Below are 19,945 nucleotides of genomic sequence, written 5' to 3'. Positions count from 1 at the left end.
TTTTTTTTTTTTTTTTGTACCAGGGATTGAACCCAACTAGCCACATCCCCAACCCTTTTTATATTTTATTTAGAGACAGGGTCTTGCTGAGTTACTTAGGACCTTGCTAAGTTGCTGGGCCTGGCTTTGAACTCACAATCCTCCTTCCCTCAGCCTCCAGAACCTCTGGGATTACAGGTATGCACCACTGTGGCTGGCTGATGTAAAGCTTTGTGGTCCAAGGTATAAGTTTTTATTTAAACTTTATCCTAAGCCCAGTGGGAACTCAATGAAAGATGTTTTAAGCAGGAGAGTGGCATGCTCTGATTTGCAGTTTTAGGGAAATTATTCTGTCTGCTTTAAGGAGAATGAATTGTAGGTGGAATTGTAGAGGGAGGCAGAAGATCAGTAGAAGGCTGTTGCTGTGGTCCAGACAAGAGTTTACAGTGGTTGGCCTGAAGATGGAACACTGGAGATGGATGGTCAGGCTGTGTTGGGATGTAGTGTCTGCCGACCTTCCTGATGTATTGGATGCAGTTTGTGAAAAAAAGAGAAGACCCAAAGATGACTCTTAGGGACTTAAATACCTGAGTGGGTGCTGCCTATATCATTGAGATGATAAGGCGGGGGAGGAGCATGTTTGGGCAGGGGAGAAACAAGATCTGGTTTTGCCATGATACCTCTGGGATGTGAATGTATCAAATAGATGTATGAATCTGAAGTATGGAGGGAGAGGACTGAAAAGATCCATTTAGGTATAATATATATTGTTCAAGTCCATGGGAATAGAATGAAATCACCTAGGATGAGAGTGTGGACAGAAAAGAGAAGATGACTTAAGCTTTGGGACAGTGCAGTGTTCAGCGGTTGGGAAAGAGGCAAATTCAGCATAGGAGACAGAGGACTGAAAAGGTAGGGGAAAAACCTATGCAAGGCATGGTCACAGGACCTCAAGGACAAAACCCAACTGGAGTAGGTAGAAGAGGAAGTATGGGGTGAGGACACAAAGTCAGTAGGGATAGGCACATTTTCCTAGTAGTTCCTTTGCAAAGTGAAGTTGAAACATTAGCTGGTTCCTGGAGAGGATGTGGATTGAATGAGTTTTTTTTTTTTTTTTGGTGGGAAATTGTAGGCATGATTTGTTCTGATGGGAATCATGCAGTAGAAAGGGAGAAAGAGATGGAACAGTTGCCAGAGCAGTGTTTTAGTGGTGAGAGGAAGGGACTCCAGGTCTCATTGGTTTCACACAGGAGCAGGGTCCCACATCCATTTACCAGGAGGAAAGGCTGTGAGTGCCTTCAAGTACTAGGCACAGCCTTGAACTGGGGTACTGGAGGTGACTAGTTCATAGTCACAGACTCCTGCCCTTCATCCCTGCTGTTACTCTGCTTTGGTAACTCTGTGAGGTCCCTAGTAGTTCCTTCCCCTACAGTAAGCCCTGGCTTCCTATTCCCCAAGGCTTTGGTCCTGGCCTCCTAGGCCTATAGGAAGGCCTACAAGACAGTGATAATGACATATGTTCTGTACCCTCAAAGGCAAGCCATTTCAGGAGGCTGGGACCCCACGATAACTATTGTATTTCCTGTCTCCCTCTGTGACAATTTCACGAGAGACCTAAGGATTGGAGAGTATTTATTCTCCTTCTCCCTACATCAAAAGTGTTTTGCTTCAGTCTGCTTTCTTAGGTTTGTTGTGAACATTTCTGAATGTTTGATTTTTTTTCAGGGGATTGGTCCTCTACTATGAGTCAGTAATGTTAGAGAGACAATTCATCGGCCTGGCTGATTTTATTTTTCCTGATGGATTTTTGGACAGGAAAATTGTGTGAGGTTTTCAGGATGCATCAGTTGTTCCTAATGTTTAGCAGGGTTTTAATGCACTCCAGAGGCCACTTCTTAAAGTAAAAAACCCTGAAGTAAGGCAGGTGGATTTTAGTACTTTTGATTCAATTTTGCATTAATGAGGGATAGAAGAGCTGATTCTCCCAGTTCTAAATGATGTGATGCTGATATTCCTTTAGGAAGAATTTTTGTGCTCCAGGATTCTTCCACTTTGCTCTAAGTCCTTGTTAGCAAGTTATGATAGTACTTGTGATAATATTGTCATTAACAGCAGCAGCAATATTAGTTGTAGTAATAATGTATTAGCTCAATCTTTTTGATTCATTAAAAAAATATCAGGCTGAGTGTAGTGGTATACCTGTAATCTCAACTATCCTGAGGGCTGAGGAAGGAGGACTGTAAGTTCAAGGCTAGCTTCAATAACTTAGACCCTATCTCAAAGTAAAAAAATTAAAAAGGGCTGTGGATGTACATCAATGGTAATGCAACACTGGATTTAATCCCTAGTACCCCAAAACAAATAATCAGGAGACACTTCATAACCGTTGTCTAATTTGATTCTCACAAGAGTTTGGAGATGTAGAGATCATGCCTGGTCCCAATTATATATGTGAAAATACACAGTAATCCCGGGCATTCCTACAGCAAAAGACAGTTGACTTTTTCCTTTACAACAGCCCTTATAGGCAGTAAGGTAGAGTATATCACCATTTTTCAGATGATGACTAGGTCCATGAAGTTTCAATGATTTGACCAAAGTATCAGAGCTAAACTAGAACTTCAATAGGTCTTCAGCCTCTACCTATAGAATAGTCTCTGATATAGTAGCCACAGTAGTGCTGGTGGTTTCTGCCTCAGATCTCAGGTGAAAGCCAGTGTCAGTACATCCAGGAACCTTATGCCCATGTGCCATTGCTAAATTAGGCTGCCCCAAGGTTAATAGGGTCAAACATCTCCTTTGCTTTTGCTGGGGATTGAGGGGGCTTGAAAGAATAGCAACCCTTGGTTTCTCATTCTTATGGGTGATGGTGTGTCTCTGATTTGTAAGCAGTAAAAGATGTTCATTATTATTTAGTAAATGTACTTTGGCAGACAGAGCCTTTTCAGACATGAGACACATGAGAAAGCAAGATTTACACTGGGCTCCTCTTCAGGGGTTTTATGGAAACTTGTAAGTTGAGTTTTTCCAACAATAGACTTTGACTAGGTCCTGAGTTGAAAAGGAAGGTGAATTGCAGAGGAGGGGCATGGCTAACCTGCCTCTGCCAAGGTTGCTCCCTGAGGAAGGGCATCTTGTGCCCTGTTCTGACACTTTGGCACTTCACCTGGGGCTGGGCATTGCACAGACACTTGGTATTTATGGAAGAAGTAGTGTCTCTTTAAGAGACCCAGTAAGGGGCTGGGGTTGTGGCTCAGCAGTACAGCGCTTGCCTAGTGTATAAGGGGCGCTGTGTTTGATCCTCAGCACTACATAAAAAAACAAAACAAAATAAAGGTATTAAAAAAAAAAAAAAGAGGCCCAGTAAATGCACTAGATATTCCAAGTCTTGGAAAACTCCTTGCTGGGGAGGAGACTAGGGTGTAGAGGAGGCTGGGCAAGTTGAAGAAGCCAAGAAGCCAGAAACAGACCTGTCGGGGCTGGTGCCTGGACCCCAGGTTGCTTGGATGTAGTCAGTCTCTGTTAAGAACAACATTCCAAGCAGGAACCCAGCCAGTGGAGGCTCAAACAACCTCTTCTGGCTTCTTCACCTCATTATCTTAGTGCTTTGCATCTGGAGATTAGGATGTGTCTTGGCCATTAGACTATCTCTTCCCCCTCCTCCACCCCAGCTGCTGGGCCTTGGCATCCTCTGACTTGACTCCAAGGTCTTGACAGGAACCAGCTGATTGCACAAGTTCAAGCTAGCTTCAGTTCCTCAGTTTTCCTTTTAGGGCCTTGCAGGGCCATCCTGTGTAGGTGCCATTTTTCTGTGGGCGCCAGTTCCTAGGTGAGGGCCGTGGGACTCTTGCCTAGACTTCCAAGGCCTAGAGTAAGGCTGGCTATCCCTTCCTTGGCTCTGTGGCCTAAAGCAAGTCCTAGGGACCAGCTACATAATTTTCAGGACTCCAGGACAAATTGAAAATAAAATGAAAGTCCTCTTGTTCTAAAAAGGAAAAAAGTACCACAGTACAAAACTTTTTCCTTTCTTCTGTAGTCTTTTCCTCAACTTGTTGTGTGTGTGTGTGTGTGTGTGTGTGTTTGGATGTTAGGGATTGAACCCAAGGGTGCTTAACCACTGAACCATATCCCCAGCCCCCTTTTTAAAATATATTTTATTAGAGATGGGGTCTCGCTGAGTTGCTCAGGGTCTTGTTAAATTGCTGGTGCTGGGTTTGAACTCATGATCCTCTTGCTTCAGTCTCCCAAGTTACTGGGATTAAAGGTGTGTGCCACTGTGCCCAGCCTTGTTGTGGTTTTTAAAGTCATTCCAAGTGTAAAAAAAAATGTAACACTTAAATTATACTAAATTTTATCTCTGTATTGATATGGAATACAGCTTTAAATGCTGATATCAGCTGGGAGGGGTGGCATAGGCCCGTAATACCAGTGGCTTGGTAGGCTGAGGCAGGAAAATTGTGAGTTCAAAGCCAGCCTCAGCAATGGCAAGATGCTAAGCAATTCAGTGAGACCCTGTCTTTAAATAAAATACAAAAATAGGGCTGGGGATGTGGCTCAGTGTGCCCCTGAATTCAATCCCTGGGACCAAAAAAAGTAGTTATCAGGGCACTTTCCTCTTATGCTGAATCCCTACTCCTATGTCCCACTGTGAGATTCAACAGGACATGAGTGCCTGTGCGCAGGCCCCCCCACTGGGCAAGAGTGAGGAGCCCAGAAGCTGGGTAGTTAAGAACCTGTCACCCAGAGGCAGGAAGTGAGTCTTCACTCTCCTTCAGAGGTACACTTTACAGATAATGCCAAATGTTTCCGATGTATGTTTTACATTCAGCAAACTCATTTTTTCAGTCTGAAATCATAGGGACAGAGGAGGAACGGGGAGGGAAGAATAAACCAAGTGTGGCAGATGTCTGGTGGGGAATCCCAATTTGCAGTAGGCAGCAAGCTTAGAAATCTTCAGGAAAGCCAGTGAATATTGAACAAGCCAACAGTTCCAGAAACTTCATATCAAACTTGATATTAATATTCTCACAATGAATTTCTGGAAAACTAGGAGCTCTTATGTGTGTAAAGTAGAAAATTTGAAGCCTCTTGTTGTTGAAGGGTAAGTAAAGGTTCTCCCAGTTTGACAAGTTCTGGCGTAAACCCACATTTTACCTTTCACTTCCTGGTCATTTTATAAAGTAAAGGGTGAAAGCTGGTTCATGGATTTAAGTGTTAGGTTCCATGGTAAGGGACTAACAGTGAGTATTCTAGAGAAAGCTGAAGGAGCCATGATTTGTACCGCAATCTCTGAACAGTTCCCTGAGAGATCTGGAAAAACCTCTTCAAGAAAAAAATGTTACAAGTTGCTTTTTACCCATGGGTGGAGTTTGTCTCAGAGTTGAGGGGAGGGAGGGAGTTCCCCCTGTCTTCGGGACTGCATGTATCAAGAGAGTGGGCCTAGATTTCTTGTGCCTTAGTGAAGGTACTGATGGAGTTTGGTGGTAGAGCTCAATGGTAGAGTGCTTCCCTAGCATGTAGGAGGCCCTGGGTTCAATCCCCAATACCACCACCAACAAAATCCTGTGACTGGATGGCACTCTTCCATTCTCTTCTTATATCTATGGGAGTAAGTTTGGGGCTTTCTAAATTGAGGACTTTGGAAAAAGAAGATTCCTTAAGAGAGCACTTCAGGATGTGGAAGACTGGGTCATTTGATGAGGTGCCTGCTCCAGTTTTCTGTCTCTTCAGAGGACAGCATGGGTTTGAATCTTTCTGCTCAGTGTGGAAGACAGCAGCATCTCAGTAAACTGACATGGTTTCTGAAGTAAATGTTGGCAGAGGGAAAACCTGGAGGAATATGGTTTTATTTGTTGTTTTTAAATGGCTGTCAAAACATTTGCTTTTTGGTTTTCTGAAATGAGAAGTATTTTGAGTTAATGTTTTATTGTTTACAGAGTGCTTCTCGAACATTATCTGGTTCAAGTCTCACAATTACTGCTTTTTCTAATGCAGAAATTTGGACTTATTAGGGTAAAGTGATCTTCCTAAAGCCATATACTAAATTGGGTCAGCCTTTTCAGCGTTCAGAGGAGAGGCCTGGTTGCGTTCCCTAGACTAGGGCTTCTCAAACTTTTTGACTACAGATTTAATGACAGAAGAGGGAAAAGTTCAACTCATCTGGGAGACTTGATGGCCAGAAATGTCATCAAAATGTTGGTTCTGTGCAAAAATTCATATAGACTTTACCTTCAACTCGATTTGTTCTAAGATCTTCTTTCTTCCTTTTAGATCAATATTGTGGTAAAATTGGGTTTATTGTATGACTTAGTGTTTCCTAAACAGAAACATGTACCCCAGGGGATTCCTGTTTCCCTCTTAAGTCCACGGTAAGAGGGAAGTATAAGGAGATGGCTCATTGACCTTCTGGTCTTTCTGGGCCCTAATCTCCAAAGATGGCTGTGCTCAGGTCTGAGGAAAACACCGGTGGCTATTGTGGCCTCAGATTGTTTTTTGCTTAAACTGACATGTACCAGAGCACCTCTCTCTCATCTAGCCTACATAGTCACTTGATACTGGCCTGGGTAGCAGTGTTGGGTTTTCTGGAAGCCCAAAGGCACAGCCAGGCAACTACATCATACCCAAAATGTATAGGCTTGTGAATGTGAATGATAGCCTATGCAAAGAGGTAGGACTGAGGGTATGGGCACTGGAGCCTACCACCTAGATTCCAACTTCAGTTCCCCCTTGTATAGCTAGCTCCTTGACCTTAGCAGGTTCCTTTAAGCCTCACATCTCATCAGTAAAGTGGGGTTCAATGTGAGAATTACAGAATTAATTGATGGAAACGGTTTAGCAAATGCATGGCACATGGTAAATGACCAATGAATGGGAGCCTCCTCAACATCTGCATGGCTGCAAGGTCGGGTAGAGATGTGAATTCTGAGTTCTGATTGCATTTAGCTGCTGTAGGAGAAGTTTGGTGGCCTTGAACTGGGGTTACCTGGATGAGGAGCAGGCAAATGATAAAACTCAACTCAGAAAATGGTTTGAACCAATAAAATGGCATAACTTTTATATCAAAAGAATGTCCCTATGGGCTGGGGTTGTGGCTCAGTGATACAGCAATTGCCTTGCACATATGAGGCACTGGGTTTGGTCCTCAGCACCACATAAAAACAAATAAGTAAAGTAAAGATATTGTGTCCATCTACAACTAAAATATTATTTAAAAAAAAAAAAAAAGAATGTCCCGGGCTGGGGTTGTGGTTCAGCAGTAGAGCACTCGCTTAGCATGTGTGAGGCACTGGGGCTGGAGGTAGCTCAATGGTAAAGTGCTTGCTTAGCATGTGCAAAGCCCAGGGTTCAATCCCCAGCACCACAAAAAAGAGTGTCCCTATTCTTGAGAATACACACTGATATATAATATCTCTATCCCAGTGCCTCACACATGGTGGGCAAGCACTCTGCCACTGAGCCACAACCCCAGCCCCTGATGTATTTGCTTTTAAGTGGTTAAGTGGTTATGGGGAAAAAATTGTGTGTGTATGGAGGAGGAAGTAGAAGATAGTATGTAGGACATTATGTTCAGTGAGTCTAGGTAAGGGGAAATATGGGGGCACTTATTCCTAAAGCTTTCCTGTAAGATTGCAATTATTTCCAAATAAAAAGTTAATTAAAACACAACAGTGTATAGCCTTGTTTGTCAAGGGCTAGGCTGTCCCAAGGCCGCAGTTACCTTGCTTAGGATGCAGGGCCTGGGAACCAAGAGGCCAGGCTACTGGGGTGAGTAAATAGCTCTTGGTTTGCCTCTTTCCTGGGCATTTAGAGCACTACACAGATGCCTGTCCTTAATCCAGGGAGTCACTTGGTTGTCAGCTCTAGCCAGTATAGTATAGACATATATATTGTCTAGTGTTTCCTTTGTGATGTTTTATAGTTAAAAAACACATTTCCTTTGAGAGGAAGATATTTTGATTGTCCTTGTTGTACAGACTGGGCATGTGAGGGTGGAGGGGGAGCGGTTGTTAAATGATCTTCCCAAGGCCAGATCATCATTGAGGGAGTTAGAACTTGAACCTGAGTCTTCTTGGCTCCAAATTCTGTGCAGTTTCTACCATGGCTCGCGTCACTCATTAGTCCTATTCTGAATCCTTCCTGTAGGGTCTATCCCCCATAATTGGTTCTCTGCATCTTCTCTGATCATCCTAAGGCAGAAGCCCACTTGGGTACACAGTAGGGTAGAAGAATTATGTTGGGATAGATAGCCTCAAGCAGGAGAGTGGGCAGATCCCTGGTGCTCTGGGGGAGTAGATCTCCTCCATCTGGAGCATCACCCCTTTCTCTCCTCTCTCTTCCTCCCCAGAGGTCAGCTGACCCCAGCTTAGGGGCTGTTGAGCCTCTTAATCCTGCTTAGAGCCAAGCTGTCTTTCAGGTCTTACCAGAAGAGTGTTTCCATGCCATACCAGGGTTTTTAGGGGTTTTTCCTGCTGAAACAGAGCTCTTACTCTCTCAAGGTCTGACAGCTTCAGTTGGGATGCAGTCTCTTCATGGGGCTGCTGTTCACCTCCTATTCCTCCTCAGAACATACTCTGTCATGCAGGGTGGGCATGGACAGCATGCTGGGAGGATGGAGAGAGAAGAGGTCCATTCCAGCCCTGTGTATAGGCCCCTGGCTGCATAGGCCCCTGGCTGCATAGACCTCTGTGTGTTCTGTCCCTGGGAGTGAAGCAGGAGATGAGACTGTTCTCTTCCTGGGAGAGGTCTGGCCAGAGCAATGGTTTAGGTTAATTCAATAACCTCTGCAATATTCATATCCTCTGCACTTGCAAACTGAGTTATTCATACCTGTCCACAGGTAGAACCAGTGGGCCAGCTTAGTGGTGAGCATCTTGTTGGAGAAGTAGTTAGTTGGAGCCTTGACTTTTGGTCAAGGATTCATTTGTTCAGTCACCAGACTGTTAAGCATATGCCAGTCTTCACAGTGGGTACTATGGAGAGAAACAGTCACCAACTGTTTTTTAATTTTTATTTATTTTTTAATTGGTGAGTCACCAATTCTTAACTCCAGCCAGCAGTGCCCCATCCAAGAGGGGAAAGAACCTTGCTTAATTTCAGTATGAGAACCTAAGGCAGGGAGAGGGTAATGAGGAAAGCCCTGGGGAGCTTCTGATGGTAAGTGAGAAAGGCCTGGCAGCTGTGGAGTAGGGTAGCTGCTTCCTTGGCAGGAGATGCCAAATGGGCAGGAGCTTGGGGTGGTGTGAGGGTTGTAGCACCTGTGTTGGTAGGTTGGCCTCAGCAGAGTGGCTTATTTGAGGATATTGCCCTAGGGGTTGGTGAGCTCCTGCTCTGAGGGGCAGTGCCTCATGGTGGTTACAAAACATGGATTCTGTAGGCCGAGTGCCTGGTTGAAGTCCTGACGCTGCTACTGGTTGGCAGGTCACTTCAACCTCTGTGTCTTCAGATGTTTCTTCATCTGTAAAATGGGGACAATGGCCCTACCTACCAACCTAGAGCGGTGCCTAGTAGCTGTACGTGCTATACGAGAATGAACTGTCATCATTTCTATTCCTGTAAAGCACCTTCCCAAGACAAGATGTGGCACAGTTGGCAGAAGAACTGGGATTTTCTCTCCTTAGGGATATCTAAGGTTGGATTAGCTAGAAGGAGAATTATCCTTACTTGTTTTTTTTGGGTTTGTTTTTGTTTTTTTTTGTTGTGGCACTAGAGATTGAATGCTTTCTTGTTGAGACTTATCTTTAAATGGAAGCTGTACATTTAATGGTTTGTACGAATTATCAAAAAACAAAACTAATCCAAAAACTATTCCTTATCTGTAAGCCCCATGTAGCTGTGTCCACCCAGAGAATGACCAGATTTCTTGTGCTTATGATGGACACACATGATTTCCATTCCCTATCTACCATGCCTCTGTCCATGCGGAGGAGTTTCCGAGGTATTAGTATTAGTGTTTGCACTGCCTGGCAGGGCAGCTAGCTTATTTTAGGGACAGCAGTAACCCTCCTTGGAGTGTATGTTAAGACAATGAGGGGCAGCAAGGATAGAGAAGAATTAGAGCAGTGTTCCAGAATGCTGAACCAGAGCCTCCAGGGGTGGGCATGAGAATCAGCATGTATTATAAGCACCATAGGTGATTCTCATGAGCACCGAAAGTGAAACTATCTCTGAGCTTTCGCTTCCTCATATCTATAATAATGATACTATTTTCCTGCCTGGAGTTATTTGAGAATTAAAAGTGATAGCCTATCTAAAACTCCTGGTATGCTGTTTGGCACATGATAGGTGTACAGGAATTGTGAGTCTCTCATTACAGGAGGGCATCTGTCCTAATTAGTTGGTTAAGCTGTGTGAAAGGTCTCAAGAGAGTGTTAGTAGGGGACAGCTGTTTTGTCAGTGTCCACCTGCTACTCAGGGAGAGTCTTGGGAAGCCAGGTTCCTGGTCTTGTTTTCTCAATAGAGGTTGGGACTATGCTGCCCTCACCTTTGCCCAAAAGATAGTGTCAGTTCCAGAAGGAGGCAGGTCAGCTGACCTTGAGAGTGACCACAGAATGGAGGCTGTGACTGCCTGGTGGGTGGCCACAAGGTCATGACCACTGAGGGACCTTCCTGAGAGCAGAGGAGGGGCTGGGTGAAAGTTTGTTCTGCCTGTTTGGCACTGAGAGCCAGAGGAGGCCAGTAGGCTGCAGTTAGGTAGAGAAATAGAAGTGCTTCCTCTGCATGTGAGGGTGAGTGTGGCCCACAGACAGAGACAGTGTTGGTGGTGCGTACATCCTGGAAATGTCTGGCATTATAGTCTTCCTTGAGCTGGACCTGGGAAATACAGTGCTGGACCAGGATTGTGACTCAGTGCCATGAACAACTTCTCAACTTCTGGGGCACAGTATCTGGCATGAGGTCAGCACTCAGCCAAATAGGTGTGGAGGTTGGTTTAACCTTTGACCCAGCCCTCCTGAAACTGACTGACATGAGGAAAGAGGGCTTAAGTTAGGAGTAAATGGGGGGTTGTAAATTGATGGGAGGGTGGGGACACAAAATCAATGGTCAGGGGCTAAGAAAGGAGAAGAGAAATGATTACTTACCCTGCCTGAGAGAGTCTTTGGAAAGATATTTTTCTCAGCACATTTTGACTTGAGGATTTAAAAAATAGTAGATAGATGAATGCTGTGAAGTTAAGTATTTATAATCACTGTAATGATTAATGCATATATGAATGGAATTGGTGGTACCTGAAATTACATCCATTTACTGAAGCTTTGAATAATTGCATTGCTTTTAGTTTTGGTGTGTGGGTGGGAGCTGGAGAGAGCTCAGCTGGCCTCTATTTTGGCTTTTTCCAATCCTCCTCACCTGAGAATGTGTAGATGTGTTTCTTTGTTTGGTACCAGATGGTTTCTAAAATTCTTTAGAGGATATTAATTCTTTAGGGGAGTGGAAAGTAATTGACTTCCTGTTCTGTGAATAGATAGATATTTAAATGAGAACCAAAGTATATTCTTTGTATTCCAAAAGCTGTTTGTGTCTGAGGAGCCTAGCTAGAGGGTGTAACGTTGTGTTGAGGGATGATCTCGCCCAACCTTTGAAGGCTGTGCCTTAGGAAGGGGGATCTTGGTAGGTATTGATTACTTCCTTGAGTCAGTGAAAAGGTTTGAGAATTTGTTCTTTCTCCTTATAGGTGTGTGTTGGATTTGCCTATCAGGGGTGCTAGTGAGCTGGGAGATAGGGCAATGAGACTGATGCACTGAGAAGCTGATTGCTTTTGTTGAGTTCCTATTTGGTATATATTATCTACTTTATAGGTGAGGAAACTGAGTCACAGGACATCAAGTGACTCAATGCACAGGTGTTAAGTAGCAGAGCCAGGGTTGCCCAGCAGCCCTTAATTGGGGTCATCACAGCCCACTGTGCCCACTCATGATGAGCCAGGCTACAGAGGCTGTTCTGATTTGTTTTGGAAATGCTCAAGCTTTGCACAGGTTACTTAGGGGCTGTGGCCATGGTCAGGGAGGAGGAGAGGTGGCTTGGGCTGCTTGCTGGTGAAGGACTCAGTGGAAGCGAGCTGTGTGAAGCCTTCTGTTGATTCAGCTCCTGAACAGAGCCCAGATGGTGTGGCAAGAATTGTCACCCTGTGCCAAACATGGACTGTAGAGAAGCCCCCTGGACTTTGCAGTGGGCCCTGGAGAGAGGGTAGGATGGGCTGTGCTGCACCAGAGCACAGAGACTGGCCAAGGCACATCTGGAATCTCAGCCGTCATGTCCCCTGCCCATTGAGTGTGAGTTGAGTAGAGAAAAACCACTAACTGGTTAGGGTCCCCACCCGCTCCTGTATCTGGCAGGCCAAGTATCCCTGTGAGGAGTGTGGGGTTTGGGAGAGGAGACAAACTCTGTTAACCAAAAGCTTTTGTTTTGAATTTGTCTCTCTTTAGAGATGGAACACTCACCTCCCCCCCCCCCCCGCCCCAACCAAAGTGGAAAGAATATTTTGAAAATAAACTCCTGCCCATCAAGGAAGGGTCTGGAATCTTGAGGAGAGTTAGCATAAAAATCTCACTCCATGCTTTCCTGCTGTCTCTCCTCCAGGTCATTGCTCAGCTCTTTATCTTTGGACACTTCTGGTGGGAGGAGGGGGAGGTAGGCTGAGAAGGTATGGTTCTTTTGTGCCTTAGGCACCTCGGGAATTTGGTGGGAGTGGTGTCCTGGCTCTGAAGCAGAACCTCTGGACAGGGGAATCCACTGGGTTCTGACAGATCCACACACTTGTCCATCAGTTGTGCTGTGTCATATGGGAAGAGGGCTTGCTTGGTCCCTTGCTGGGTCCTCGCTGAACTTGAAGCTGGTGTCACCTGGGGAGAGGGCTCCTCTTGAGATTCAGCTCTTAAGTTAGATTAAGCATTCAGTGGCCGAGGAGACTGTCCTGGCCGAGGACCATCAGTTCTGGACTTTCTTCGTGATGGTTGGTCTTCAGATCTCCCTTCCCTGCCTAAGTGAAATCTTTCTGGAGCTAGATGTGGCCTCAAAACCAGGTGGGCCTTATGTGTTGTTATCAGGGGAAACGGGAGAAGTATCTACCTCGCTGAGAGCCTCTGTCTTCTGTACGGATTTTTGCCTCTCGTGGTTCAGCTGTTTCCACACTGGACTTTAGGGAAGTTATGGTGTTGTGGGTGAGTACACAGGCTTGGGAGCCAGACTTTGTAGTTATAGAACTCAAGTTATTTAACCTCTGTAAAATGTGGCAAATGCTGGTGTTGTCCCATGAGTCTTCTGCAATGATTAAGAAAAATACATGTAAAGTATTAATTCCTAAAACATAGTATTGTTCAGTAAATTTTAGCATTTATTTTCATGAATGCTAGGTATTTTTAGTTATACTGGTCCAGATGTATTTGGGTGATTCCTTGGCTTAGGTCCTGCAGGGACGCTTTGTCTTTTGATAGACCAACAGGGTACCTGTATATCCTGTCCAGTCAGCTCAGATTCTCAGTTGCGGCTTGCTGCTGCTTTCTTTTTTCCTTCCTTCTTCCTCCCTCCCTCCTTTCCCTTTCTGGCACTGAACCATTGAGCTACATTGCCAGCCCTTTTTATTTCATTTATTTTGAGACAGGGTGTCACTAAGTCATTGAGGCTGGCCTTGAGCTTGTGATCCTCCTACCTCAACCTCTGGAGTCACGGGGATTATAGGTGTGCAATATTGTGCTGAGTTTTTTAGTCTTTTCTTTCTGGTATTGGGGATTAAACCCCAGCCCTTTTTAATTTTTATTTTTATTCAGGGTCTTGCTAAATTGCCAAGTCTGGTCTCAAACTTGCTATCCTCCTATCTCTGTCTCTCAAGTAACTGGGACTACATGTGTGTGTCACCATGCCCAGAAGTTATAGGCATTTTCTAATAGCACTGAACATCCTAATGGTTTAACCAAAGAGTTAAGAGTGTCCAACTTTACTTGCTGTTTTTCACTGGAGCTGCATCCTAATTATGACCTTGACTGTTATAGCTTATGAATTTAGTCAATCTGAATATAGTTGTAGCAAAACTTATGTCAGACCGGAGTCCTGCCTTTCTTCTTCTGGCCAGGAGGAGAAAAGGTTCTAGTGATAATGAAATGGAGAGGGGAGGTTGGATTCAGTTTAGCATCTGTTTTTCTGTTTTTGCTGTACATCTGGCACCATTATTTCTTGTACTCTGGGGCATATCAAGGAGCCAAGGGAGCAGGTGAAACAAGGCCCACACAGCTTCAGGTGACAGAATGGTCAGGTGGCATGTGATTAAGCATTCAGATAAATAGTTCACTTGCCCCGTGGAGAGAAGTGCCCAGGAGGGAACAGTTCAGGAGCTGGACGCGTCAGGGAAGACTTGGTGGTAGTGGGGGTCTTATAAAGTGGGATTGGGTAGGGAGAAGAGGAGTGGGAGCTTTGGGTAGGGGGCCAGCCTTTATCATTCAAAGTCCCTTTATTTGGGAGAGCACTTGGTGTATGCAAGCATTGACCTGGACACTTGGATACCAAAACATGGAAAGCAGAGTAAGCATTGGAAGACAGAATAGCCCAGTGGTTAGGAGTATGGGATCTGTTACAGGATTGCCTGGGTTTGAATCCCAGCCCTGCCACTTGCTAATTTGTGGTGAGATTCTTAACAAGATATATAATCTGAATTCTCAGTTTCCTTATCTGTAAAATAGGAATAATAATACTTATAATGGGGATTCAGTGAATTAATATTAAGTACTCAGAATAGTATTTTTTTTTTTTTGGTAGTGCTGGGGATTAAACCCAGGGCCTTGTGCATGCAAGGCAAGCACTCTGCCAACTGAGCTATATCCCCAGTCCCCCAAGTCTTGAATATAGAAAAAGTATTATTATATGCTGGCTACTTATTAGCCCTAGAATGTTAGCTCCATGACACCATTTTGTAATTTGTGTTCACTGCTAAATATCTGGCTCCTAGAATATATCTGGTACCTAACAGGTGCTGACATAATGACTCAAAGCACTACAGGTGTCCTCAAGGAATCCTTGGAGCCTGTGTTCTGTAGGGGACACAGACGTGCTAATAACTAGAGGATACTGTGCAAATTATTTGATAAGGGAAGCATGGGGAGGGGCATGGAGGAGGGCTGGCCAGGGAAGGCTTGGGGTTGGGAGAAGCCTTAGCTGGATCTTGAAAACCAAGCAAGAATTTATTGAGAGTCTCAGATGTTGAAGGGAAAGGAAAGAGCGTGACATGTTCTGGGACACTGGAAGAGGGGAGGCTGCAGAATGAGTCTTCATCTTGCCGTCCAGGAGGATACCGAAAGGGACTCCAGCAGGGCTCTGATGGGCCCACCTTGGCTGTAGGCAATAAGGGTGGAATATGCTGGGGGTGGAGGTCATTCTTTGAGGCTCCGGCTCATGCTGGACATTTGTAGGGGTGGGGTTAGGGGAAGTAGGCTGGAGCACATGAGAGATCCCACCCAGCAGGTGAGGGCTGGCCTCCAAATAAGGAGAATGCAGGTAACACACACCACAGCCTGGCAGCACTCTTGTCTTAAAATAGAAAGGATGGAAATAGGGTGGGTGGTGTGAGTGTCCGAGGGGTGTCCCAGTTAGAACCTGGCCCTTGGCAGTGTAAGGCTGCCCTCACTTTCACCCAAAGGCCAGGGCCTTTTAAGGACAGCTGCCAGGGCATGTTCACTGTCCTCCCCTTGCTCCTCCTCACAGCACTCAACCCTGTACAGAAGTCCTGCCCTGTCCCTGCTGGCAGAGGAAGTTTGGTTTCCAGGCCTGAGCCCTTGGTTACTTAGCGGAAGGTCGCTGGAGCCTTGAGTGCGGGATTTAGGTTTATGAAACTGATGCTTTTATCATCTGCAGCTGAAGATGACTTTGAGGAAAAATCCTCTTTATCTTTAGACTTTTCGTTCTTCACAGTTTGCTATAATTCCCCATAGGCTTAATTACACGACATAGACTTAATTATCTGATTCTAGCAGCCTTGTACTCCCTTATCCCACTTCACTTCCTTAAATCCACCAAGAGACACTAGGAGACAGGAAAAATGGAGAAGGCTTTCCCTTTTTTTTTTTTCTAGGCCCACTGCCTTATTTTCCTTTGGTCTGATTTCTCTGAGGCCTTTGGAACTTATTTCTGTGGCTGATCATTTGTATGCAGGGTCTGCCAAAGGACCTTGAGCAGGGCTTTTAAACTTTAACTGAGGTTATGGATATGACAGAAACTGTGAAATGATGTTCACAAGCATGTGAAGTGGAACCTCTAACACCATTGCACCTGGTGCTGTGTTTTGGTCCACGTCCAGGGAGCCCAGAGACAAGAAGGAAAGCAATGTCCCGGACTCATTTCCATACTCACTCACCACTACCTGTCCAGCATCTTCTGTGTGCTTGCTGGCTCTACATTATAGCCCTGTGAGGTCAGGCTGTCAGCAGGGAGAGCCATGGGAGCTGAGAGCAGGATTCTGCATGAGTGACCCACAGGTGATGATTGTTGCATGCAGACTGGAGCCTGAGGACATGTTTACAGTTGCCAGGGACTTTTGTTGAGGCAGCAAGAGTGAGTTCCTTGTGTGGAGATCATAGAAATGTGGCTGGAGGGAGGAGGGTGAGCCAAGGGTCTTCTTGACACTCAGTTCCCTCCCGTGCCAGGCAGGTGAGAAAGATGGACAGAGTTGGTAGGGCAAGGTGCTGGCAAGGAAGAGGATTTAGTTGGATCATATCAAATGCCACTTACAGGCCTAGAGGGGATTTCATGGTCATTGAGGCACTTTTCTGTGACCAAGACTTTTCATATATTGTTAGCCTTAATCTTTATGATAGCTCTGAAATGTGTTGTTTCTCAGCCAGGTGTGGTGGCACATTCCTGTAATCCCAGCTACTGGGGAGGCTGAGGCAGGAGGATCCCAAGTTCAAGGCCAGTCTTGGCAACTTAGCAAGATAATACTCTGTCTCAAAATAAAAAGGGCTGGGGATGTAGCTTTGTGGTAGAATACCCCTCTGTTCAGTACTCAGTACTGCGGAGGTGGGGGGAAGAAGTGTTATTCTTCCATTTATAGATGAGGGCACAGAGGCCCAGACAGGTGGCAAGTCCAAGGTCGCAGGACTAGGAAAGGTCAATGGATTATAGTTCCAAGCCTGCAGACCAGTTTTTACATATATTAATTTATTTCAACCTCATGGGAGCCCCACAGGTGGTATATTGTGATTTTCGTTTACTCTTAAAGGGCTGAGTCCAGAGTCCAGAGGTGGTAGAGCCAGGGCATGAACACAGATCACCAAGCTACCTCACTTGGGCTTCCTCACCAAGGATTTCTCCTTACACCTTGAAAAGCCAGGAGCAGTTTTCTCCTAAGCCACCTTCCGAGGAAGGGGGTATGTGTGTGTTTCCTGCTGGGAGAGACCCTTCCCTGGCCATATCTGAGGGCTCCCCCACCTCCTTTCTTACACAGAGTCATGTGACTTCCCACCTGGAGCTCTGCAGCCATGCAGCTTCTAGACCTGCACACCCCAGCAGGGACTTAGTGGACTAAATTCAATTTGTCCATTGGTTTACCTAGTACAGGCATCTGGTAATGTCCAGAAGTTTCTGGTATCAGGCACATTTCTGGGGAACTTTTCAAATCCCATTGGCTCTACTTTGAAATGTATCTAGAATCACTATTCTCATGACTGTTGCTACCACCCTAGTCCACACCACTGTCTGCCTGGACTGTGGCAGTGTCCTCCCATGTAGTCCTTGTGTTTCTCTCCCCTTCCCCTAACAGCAGCTGGAGGAGCTGTTTTACAGTGGGAGTTGGATCATATCACCCCTTAGCTCAAGCCATTTGAGGGCTTTCATCTTATACAGAGCTGAATCCAAAGTCCTTATAGTGACCCACGAAGCCTTGTGGCACCAGCCCCAGCCCCAATTACTTCACCTACCTCATTTTCTCCTGCTGCTGTTCAAACATGCAAAGAACAACCAGTATTAGGGCCTTTGCACTTCCTGCTCCCTCTGTCTGGACTGCATTTCTTCAGATATTCCCATGGCTGCTGCTTCCTCACTTCAGGTCTCTGCTCAGATGTCACCTTTTCAGGGTGGCCTTTTTTGATGCTGTCCCCCAGCCTACCCTATTCCCTTAGTCCTACTTTCTTTAAAGTCTCAACTTGACCCAAATATATTATGTTTTAATTTGTTTGTCTCTTCCCTCGAGCTGTGTGTCTGTGTTGTTCAAGGCTGTACCTCTGTGCCTAGCATAGTGGTTGGAACAAGACACTTAGAAAATGCCTGTTGAATTTATTTATTAAACAGCAGGTGAACTCTGGGGCTTTCTGTTTTTGGGACTCTACGTGAGAAGCCTGTCTGCGCCTAGAAGGTATTTCCCTGAATCAGAGGAAGCCACAGCCTGGGACTCTCCAGGGTAGGCAGTGAGTGCTCTGCCTAAGGTGTCCCCAGAGACTCCTCTTGAGATGGGGAGCCACACGGAATCCTTATTTATCTCTATGTTGGCTACAGTCAAACCTGGGGAATTACCGGAAAACAGATATTTTCTATTTTGCCTGTGTACAAATGACCACAATGAGTTTAAGTGGGTTGACTTGCCAGCTAACCACTGGGAGCTCTCAAATGCCCAGTGAGCTCTGGAGCAGCACACATACTTGCAGTAATCAGAGGAGATACTATCTGTGTTCATGAGTGTCTCCTGTAGAGCTGGAGTCAAGCCATGCCTAGGACAACAAGATTCAAGGCTCTGGGATGTAATAGACCAGAAAGGAAAAATTAACAGTGAGTAAACACTTAGTGTGTGTTGTACATGGCCACCATGTTTATAGTTATCTTATTTGGCCAGGTTATAGCCTTGAGGTTGATGATGGTGTGCCCATTTGATGGGATGGGGAAGTTAAGTCAGCATTGATGGGATCAAGGCTCTTACAGACTTTTTTTTTTTAAATATTTATTTTTCAGTTTTTGGCGGACACAACATCATTGTTTGTATGTGGTGCTGAGGATCGAACCCGGGCCGCACGCATACAAGGCGAGCGCGCTACCGCTTGAGCCACATCCCCAGCCCTCTTACAGACTTTTGAGCCTTAGGAACAATGGGGAAGGGTTCTAAGGAGAAACTCACAAGCAGCCCATGAAGGGACAGTGTGGCATTGTGCACTGACAGTATTGAAGGATGAGTGCTCTGTAACATGTGGCCTGGATGGTTTTGAAATGGTCTGTGAAGTATGAACGGGTGTGTATTTCTTTTTCATGTTATTAATGACCTGGGAACAGGGAGAGGATGTTTGTAATGAAGCCCCAGAGAGCTGGAGAACTCTGGAGAGTTCCCTCCCCAACAGAGGACCTGTACCATTTTGGTGTCACCAAGGACCATGTCAGTCAATACTCATCTGAGTACACACGGATTAGTGCATATCCAGGAGCAGCTTAGGGAACTCATCAGCTTTGGAGGTTTTGTGGTTGGGGAAGATAGTGCTACATCCTGGGTAGTGGGGGACAGTGGCAGCAGAATTCTATACTGCAGGTCCTTACGGAATAAGAGCTTCCTCCTGCCCAACCTGTGCTGATGGGACTGCAGCTGCTGACAGGGGGCAAGAGAGGCACCTGCCTTCTTTTTTTTTTTTTTTTTTTAAATTTAATTTGTTCTTTTAATTATACATGACAGTAGAATGTAATTTGACATATCACACATACATGGAGTATAACTTCCCATTTTTGTGATTGTACGTAATGTTGAGTTATACTAGTCATGTATTCATATATGAACGTAGGAAAGTTATGTCCTATTCATTCTAGTGTCTTTCTCATTCCCAACTCCTCTCCTTTTACCCTACTCCCTCTGTCCAATCTGTGCCCCACCTATTGGGAATCAGCATACACATATCAGAGAGAACATTTGATCTTTGTTTTTTTGGGATTGGCCTATCTCACTTAGCATGATAGTCTCCAGTTCTATCCATTTACTGGCAAATGCCAAAATTTCATTCTTGTTTAATGGCTGAGA

The 19,945-nt window shown here is 45.2% G+C and overlaps 1 long non-coding RNA gene across 1 annotated transcript in view; it reads left to right on the top strand.

Moving 5' to 3' along the window:
- Positions 1–19,938, top strand: part of LOC125612071 — a 20,064-nt gene extending 126 nt beyond the window's left edge. The window contains exons 2-3 of the long non-coding RNA XR_007342350.1: positions 17,194–17,203; positions 19,120–19,938. This is a non-coding gene — a long non-coding RNA (uncharacterized LOC125612071). The remainder of the gene's footprint in view (positions 1–17,193; positions 17,204–19,119) is intronic.
- The last annotated feature ends 7 nt before the right edge of the window (positions 19,939–19,945 follow it).

This window comes from Marmota marmota, unplaced genomic scaffold (assembly GCF_001458135.2).
Source record: "Marmota marmota marmota unplaced genomic scaffold, marMar, whole genome shotgun sequence".
Lineage (NCBI taxonomy): Eukaryota > Metazoa > Chordata > Mammalia > Rodentia > Sciuridae > Marmota > Marmota marmota.
The sequence above is the reverse complement of the archived record's forward strand: the minus strand, read 5'-3'. Positions and strand labels throughout refer to the sequence as shown.